This window comes from Aptenodytes patagonicus, unplaced genomic scaffold, assembly GCF_965638725.1.
Source record: "Aptenodytes patagonicus unplaced genomic scaffold, bAptPat1.pri.cur scaffold_100, whole genome shotgun sequence".
Taxonomy (NCBI): Eukaryota; Metazoa; Chordata; class Aves; order Sphenisciformes; family Spheniscidae; genus Aptenodytes; species Aptenodytes patagonicus.
Genome location: NW_027472046.1, coordinates 87,406 through 93,405, shown reverse-complemented (window position 1 = coordinate 93,405; position 6,000 = coordinate 87,406).

Sequence of the window (6,000 nt, the reverse complement as noted above, 5' to 3'; positions counted from 1 at the left end):
GCTGTGGTCTGATGTGCCTGGAGACTTTTGGCGGCCGTCCCAGCTCAGTTTTGGGTGTTCTTCATATGTTCCCTTTCTCTTCACCGCCTTTGTGGCAGGGTGAGTAAGAGTGCCTCTTTGTGAAGACTGCGATCCCATTGAGTAGATTTGTCATTTAAAATGGACACCTTTACCCCAGGAGTACAAATCCCCTGTCACTCAGAAAGAGCTCGTTATATGTAGACGTAGCATGAGATTCTTTCTTCCTTACAGCCTCGGTTAGCCTTTCATCTGTTTGTCTGTCCCAAGTGCTATAGTCGTCAACTAAAGCTGCTGAGGATATAGCTAATGAGGCCTGCCCAGTGGCCTGCCACAACAGATGATGAAAACTGCAGGAGTAAGACTTTGTTGGGTCCTGCCTGCCTGTACGCAGGCAAGTGCACTGCTCTTCCAAGATGATGTGACATCCTCATAAGAGGTTGGTTTGTTTTTTTTAATTTGGGAGTCTTGCCAAGTTATGCTCTTGGCTTTCTCATTCTGCTTGGATCTTGCAGGGACTTGGTCCTTCTTTTGTCCTTCTCATTTGTACCTTTATGGAAAGCCATTATACAGGCCAGTGATTTCTGAGCAGTGGGCTGTGTTCCTTAGCGCGGTGGCTGTTTGCAAGCTGTCTGCTCACATGGGCTGGTTGCTGTCATCCTCCTTGCCATGTGAGGGAAACAGAGCAGATGGGACCCCTTGCTCTCTTGGTCTTACTGGATGTGTGTTTGGCAAACGCAAACAGATGGTGATGACTGCTTCATTGAGAATAAACAAAGAGTACCTCTTAGATTGACTTAGCTAACCTCTCATCCTTTATTAAACAAAGAAAATGCTTCCGGAGAGTGGAAGCAATCAAATTGCCAGTTTAACCATCTTAAAAACAAAACGAAGCCAGAAACCCCGAACTCCTCACTTTCATCTGCTTTTCTGAGGTTTTTCTCTAAGTGATTTAATCAAAAAGTACTCAGATGCAGCATGCAACGAGGTAGAATTTTCCTTGCTAGTCCAGCAGGTTATTAGCATTTAAGAAAAATGCATGCTTGAGAATGGTTTTGCTGTGTTCTCACATACTCACTTGGAGCAGGCTTACAGGCAATCCTTTCTATTTATTTCTGTGCTGACTAGAAGGTTTGAATGCAAAACTTTTGGTCAGAATGCCTTGCAATTGGGAGTGCGAGAGCTAGTCAGTATCTTATCTTCCAGCCTTGCCTTCGGTAAAGCTGTCATCTTCCTAGGTAAAGCCTTTACGTAAAATAGATGAATATATTTGATGTTTGCCTACATGCTGAAATTATTAAACATCTGTGTTGAAGTGAAATGCCTGTTCTGGGGGGGGGGGGGATGGAAAAGTACCAGGGCACATGCTTCTTATGCAAACTAGAATGTAATATAGCAGATAAAATGCTGACCTGCATCGTAAAAAAGGTAGTAACTTGATCCTAATGATCTCCAAGTTAAACCTCTAGATAAGAAGGGGCTATTTGTGGTTGTGGTACTGCAGGTTCTGGTTATTCTGATTAAAACTAGAAGATGGTGTCAAGACAGGGAATGAGATCTGTAATCTCACTGAGAGCTGATTGATGAGCCATCCTCTTACTTCGGACATTTGGCCAGCAACTTTGGCAGAATGAATTCTAAGTTTATATCTCTTGCAGTTTATTTTTTTTAATATGAAGAGGGTTTTTTTTTTTCTGAAGTGAAATGTTGGCTTCCTCTCTTTCTATTAGTAGTACATGGATCTCGCTTGCTTTTTGTTAGGAGCGCCCATTCTCTCGTCAAAACTAGTTTTGGAATGTGAGGAAATGACTCTTTCCTCACATTGTGCATCAGGAGGCAAGATATGCCTGCAAGAGACAATGGCATTGTTCTTAATGAGGAGCTGGATACCAGGATTCAAAAAGTAGAGCTTTGGTTATAGAGGACTGGAGGGTGCATTGCTGAATCGGGAACCAAGAATAAGAAGAGAAAAGTAGACTTTGAGATCATCAGGAATCTGTATGAAGAGTTGGCAGTTGAAGTCGTGTATGAAGTTCTGAAATTGGCAGCTGTCAGCAATAATCAAGAATATTAGGTCAGGTTTCCCAACAGTCCTAGAAATTCTCTGTGACTCTTAAATGTACCTTGTAGAGGTCTCCCCTTTGATATGGATGAATCACTCAAAAACCATTGAGGCTTGGTGTGCAAATATTATTCTTCTTGATGACTGAAAGATGAAGATACATGCTGCATTCCAGGTAGATGAGAGAGGATGCTAGCACCTTACTCGTACGCTTTTTTTGCCCCCCCCCCCCCCCTTTTTTTTTTTTACAAAAGCACTTCCCATTTCAGTGAGGAAAATGGTTCTCTGGACCCCACCTAGTGGCATCCAGCCATATATTCTTGCCGGTGAGGTTAACCCTGAGGTTAATCCCTCTCAGTGAAAAAAAGACAGGGATTGGAAGCACTGAAAAAAAAAGTATTTCATGCCTTGTTCCATGGATAGTAATGCTACTCTCTGACTTTACAGGAACTTACAGGAGTGGAAGAAAATCTGCCTTACCCTACAGGCAGTCGCTGGCAGTAGTAGAGTTTGTGGGTGTGTGCTATGTTGTCAGCAGTGCCTGTGCATGGGTGATTACACTGAACTGTGATCAGGGATCCCTAAGGGCATTCGACTACCGCAGCCCTGGGAGAGCAGAAAGGCTAGTAACGCTTAGTCAGGGACACCAGAAGTTTTTGAGGTGTCCCCTTACAGGACAGCAGCAGGCTTTGAGTAGTGCTGTTCTGGAGTAAAGCTGTTGCTGAGTCCAGCCTGACTTTTGGAAGTCAGCATTACAAGTTGTGATGTCACTGTGAAGCCCCATTTTGGGGGAAGGATGGGTGCTTGTCCACAGGAGTGCAGAGTTTGTACTGTATTTGGTGGAAAAAGTGAGGCTGAGTCTGACAGCATGATGTTTGCATGTTGGACAGGTTTCCATAATATCTCTCTCTCTCTCTCAGTGATTGCTCCAATGGATTTCTACAAGCCTAATTTAATATACAAAATGAATGTTAAAGGCTCTGATTAAAGCACATCCTCCTTATCTCTACCTCTCGTAGTACATTAGTGCTATTGACTTTTTCCAAGTTTGGAGATCTCTGTAGTGTCGGACTGTAATTGGATAAAAAAAACGTGAGAGATTCAGCTTAACTTTTCACACAGCAGTTCAGGACCTGGTTTGGAGCGTCCCAAACAAACGGTGTTCATTACCACCTTGAGGGTGTTTTAGGTTTGCAAGGTTATTTGGCAGACACCTGTGCCATGCCACTGTAACTCCAAACCACAGATGCTGTGCACCGGTGGGGACTGGACTACTGTCTCCATGCTGCTGGCACGGCAGGCATCTGGCATGTGGGAGCCTGTCTGCTTCAGCACACCGCACTGCTCTGCTCCTCCTTCGTCTCTCCGCTGTGTGGATTGACTAACTTCATCTTCTTTTTTTTTTTTTTTTTCCCCTTCCCTATGTCTTCCTTTTTGATATTTCACACATGGTGACAAAATAAAATGCAGAAGTGGGTTAAATTATTTTTTGTAAAATGCTGAGAATTCCTAAGTTTCTAAAAATGGTTGGAGCAGCCGCTCTGCAGTCTGAAGCCTGGGAGGCTGTTGCTGATCCGCTCTGCTGAGTCTCTCGCTGTGCCTAAATGCATGCTTTGTCTTTAGCCTTTGGTGCAGAGGCATGAGAGTGAAGGGAAGCAGTGGTGGGGGTGCGCGTCACCTCCACAAGACAAGGAGGCCACTTCTGCCGCAGAGGGCTAACAGCACTAACAAGGCTTGGCTGCAAGCGGCGTTTGGAGACTTGAGCTGTAATGGTCAGAGCTTGGGAGATGCTGTGAAAAGCTGTAGCTTCCAGGAGACATAGAGATAGCATTATTAACCTTTTTTGTTTCTTTCGTTTATGGCAATGATGGGTTGATTTCTGCAAAATCGACTTTGTGGGCCCATGTTGGTTGAGAGCAACAAAAACTGAGTTTGGGGGGATAGGGGGAGCTAAAAGGTTGTAAACACTTGAGTTCCCCAGTCCTTAGAACTCCACCTCTTTCTAAGGAAGCAAGGATAAGAAACCTGCAAGCCTGGTCAGAGATTATGGGATATATCCTTAAAAATAGAACATTTTCTTCTCCATACTAATGGCCAATCCTGAGCCTGATGCTTTTAATTTGTTGAGGAAAAGATCATTTCTTTGCACCTAGCTCAAAACTGATACAAAACACTCTAAAGTACTCAAAAGGACCATGACCTGATACAGGAGAAGGATTCTGCAGAATAATCAGCTACCTGCTTGCCAGACAGCCTCCCGTACTCTGAGGAGTAGTCAAGGTTACCAATGGCTTGAGGGTTCCTGCTTCGCTTTGGTTTCATAGCATCTCTTTTATGTGAGTCCTAGAGGACACCAACAGGCCATGCTGTAGCCTGACAGGAGTAACCTGCTTAAGCTCTGACAATGGAATGATGTTGCAATCAGATGTCCAACTAAGCCTTCAAAAACACCACCAGCTGGGTTGCATGCTGGTGTAGATCAGTGCTAAGCCGCTGGAGTCTGTTGATGTGTGAGAGAGCATGTGCTTCAGTTCATCCTGCTCCTCAAAGAGAGTCCTGACAAGAAGATCCCCAAATCTGGAAATAGCTTTTAGTGTCCAGTGGTATTATCCACCGGAGCAATGGTGGAGCAGGGTTTTATTTATAACAGCATGCACAGGTCTGCCCTTCTTTTTCACTACATAATGTTACGAATGAATTTTGGGAAGAGGGAGGAAATAATCCATTCAAAAGCTGTGTGGTAAACATAAAAGAATTGTGCTGGTAAATGAACGTTTTTCTTTTTTCTTCCCCTCTGTTTTTTCTCTAGATTTCTTCAAGTACATCCCATTCAGGTCCTTCTGAGTTAACAGAACACTGTGGAACATCAGCATTGTTTCAGCTGGCAGAGGTAATATTAAAATACTGGTGACTAATTACCGCAGGTGCAGTGGGGCAGAGAAGTTCATGATGTTGATTGCCGAAGTCTGGAAGGAAGAACAGTGCTACAGTTATAATTACACTCTTGCTTATAGAAGCATAAATTATGGTGGCTTGGGTGCCACAAATCAAGATTTCCCCAGACTAGCCATCAACCTGAAGGTTTCTAAGTGCCTGTGCTGCAGCCAAGAAGAAGTACCAGTTCCTGGTGGCAAAGGGGTTTTCCAATCACCATTAAAATTGTTTCAATTCCTTGTTCTAGGGTTTGGGGTTTTGACGGTTTGATTTGGCCGGGGGGGCGCGAGGAATTGAGAGAGGGCTGGATTACTCTGTTACTCAGATGAGGGCATTGCCATTACAAATACCTGTTGAAGATCAGAAACTCCTGATGTCTGGTTCAAAGCAAGCCTCTTCCCTCAGGGTTTGCTCCAGGTGGCTGTTTGGTTGACATTTGTTTTAAAAACAGAACAGCACTGGGAATTCAGCTTGGGGGCTTTGAGAGGGAGAGTGAGGAGAAGAAAGCATGTCTTCCCAAGGGCAACTGCTTGGTGCTGTGCAGGATGACCCCCTGCAGCAGTGTCAGCATAGCCTACAGGTGATGCAAAACCGAGAGGATCTCCCAGGTCAGTGCTGCAGGAACGTGGCAGTTTGAGGACCTTGCTACAGCTCTTGTTCTGAATATCACTATTCCTCAGACAGGATGAGAGTTTTGGTTTCCATTAATGTTATCTCCAGGAGGAGATAACCATGGCAACCACTGCTGCTTTGGCGTTCTTTGCAAAATAAGTCTGTGACGTGAGAAGAGAGATTTGTGAGGCTTCTTTACTACCTTCCAAATGATTTTGCACATTCAAGTAAAAGAAAATAATCTCAGTTACTGAGATTCAGTTAACTTTTTTTCCCCCCTCCTTCAGGGCCATTTGGAAAATGGAGGAAAGCATTGTACATGGGGACATTTGGGAGTTGAGGGGGTATGGATGTGAGATTTCAAGTAACTTGTC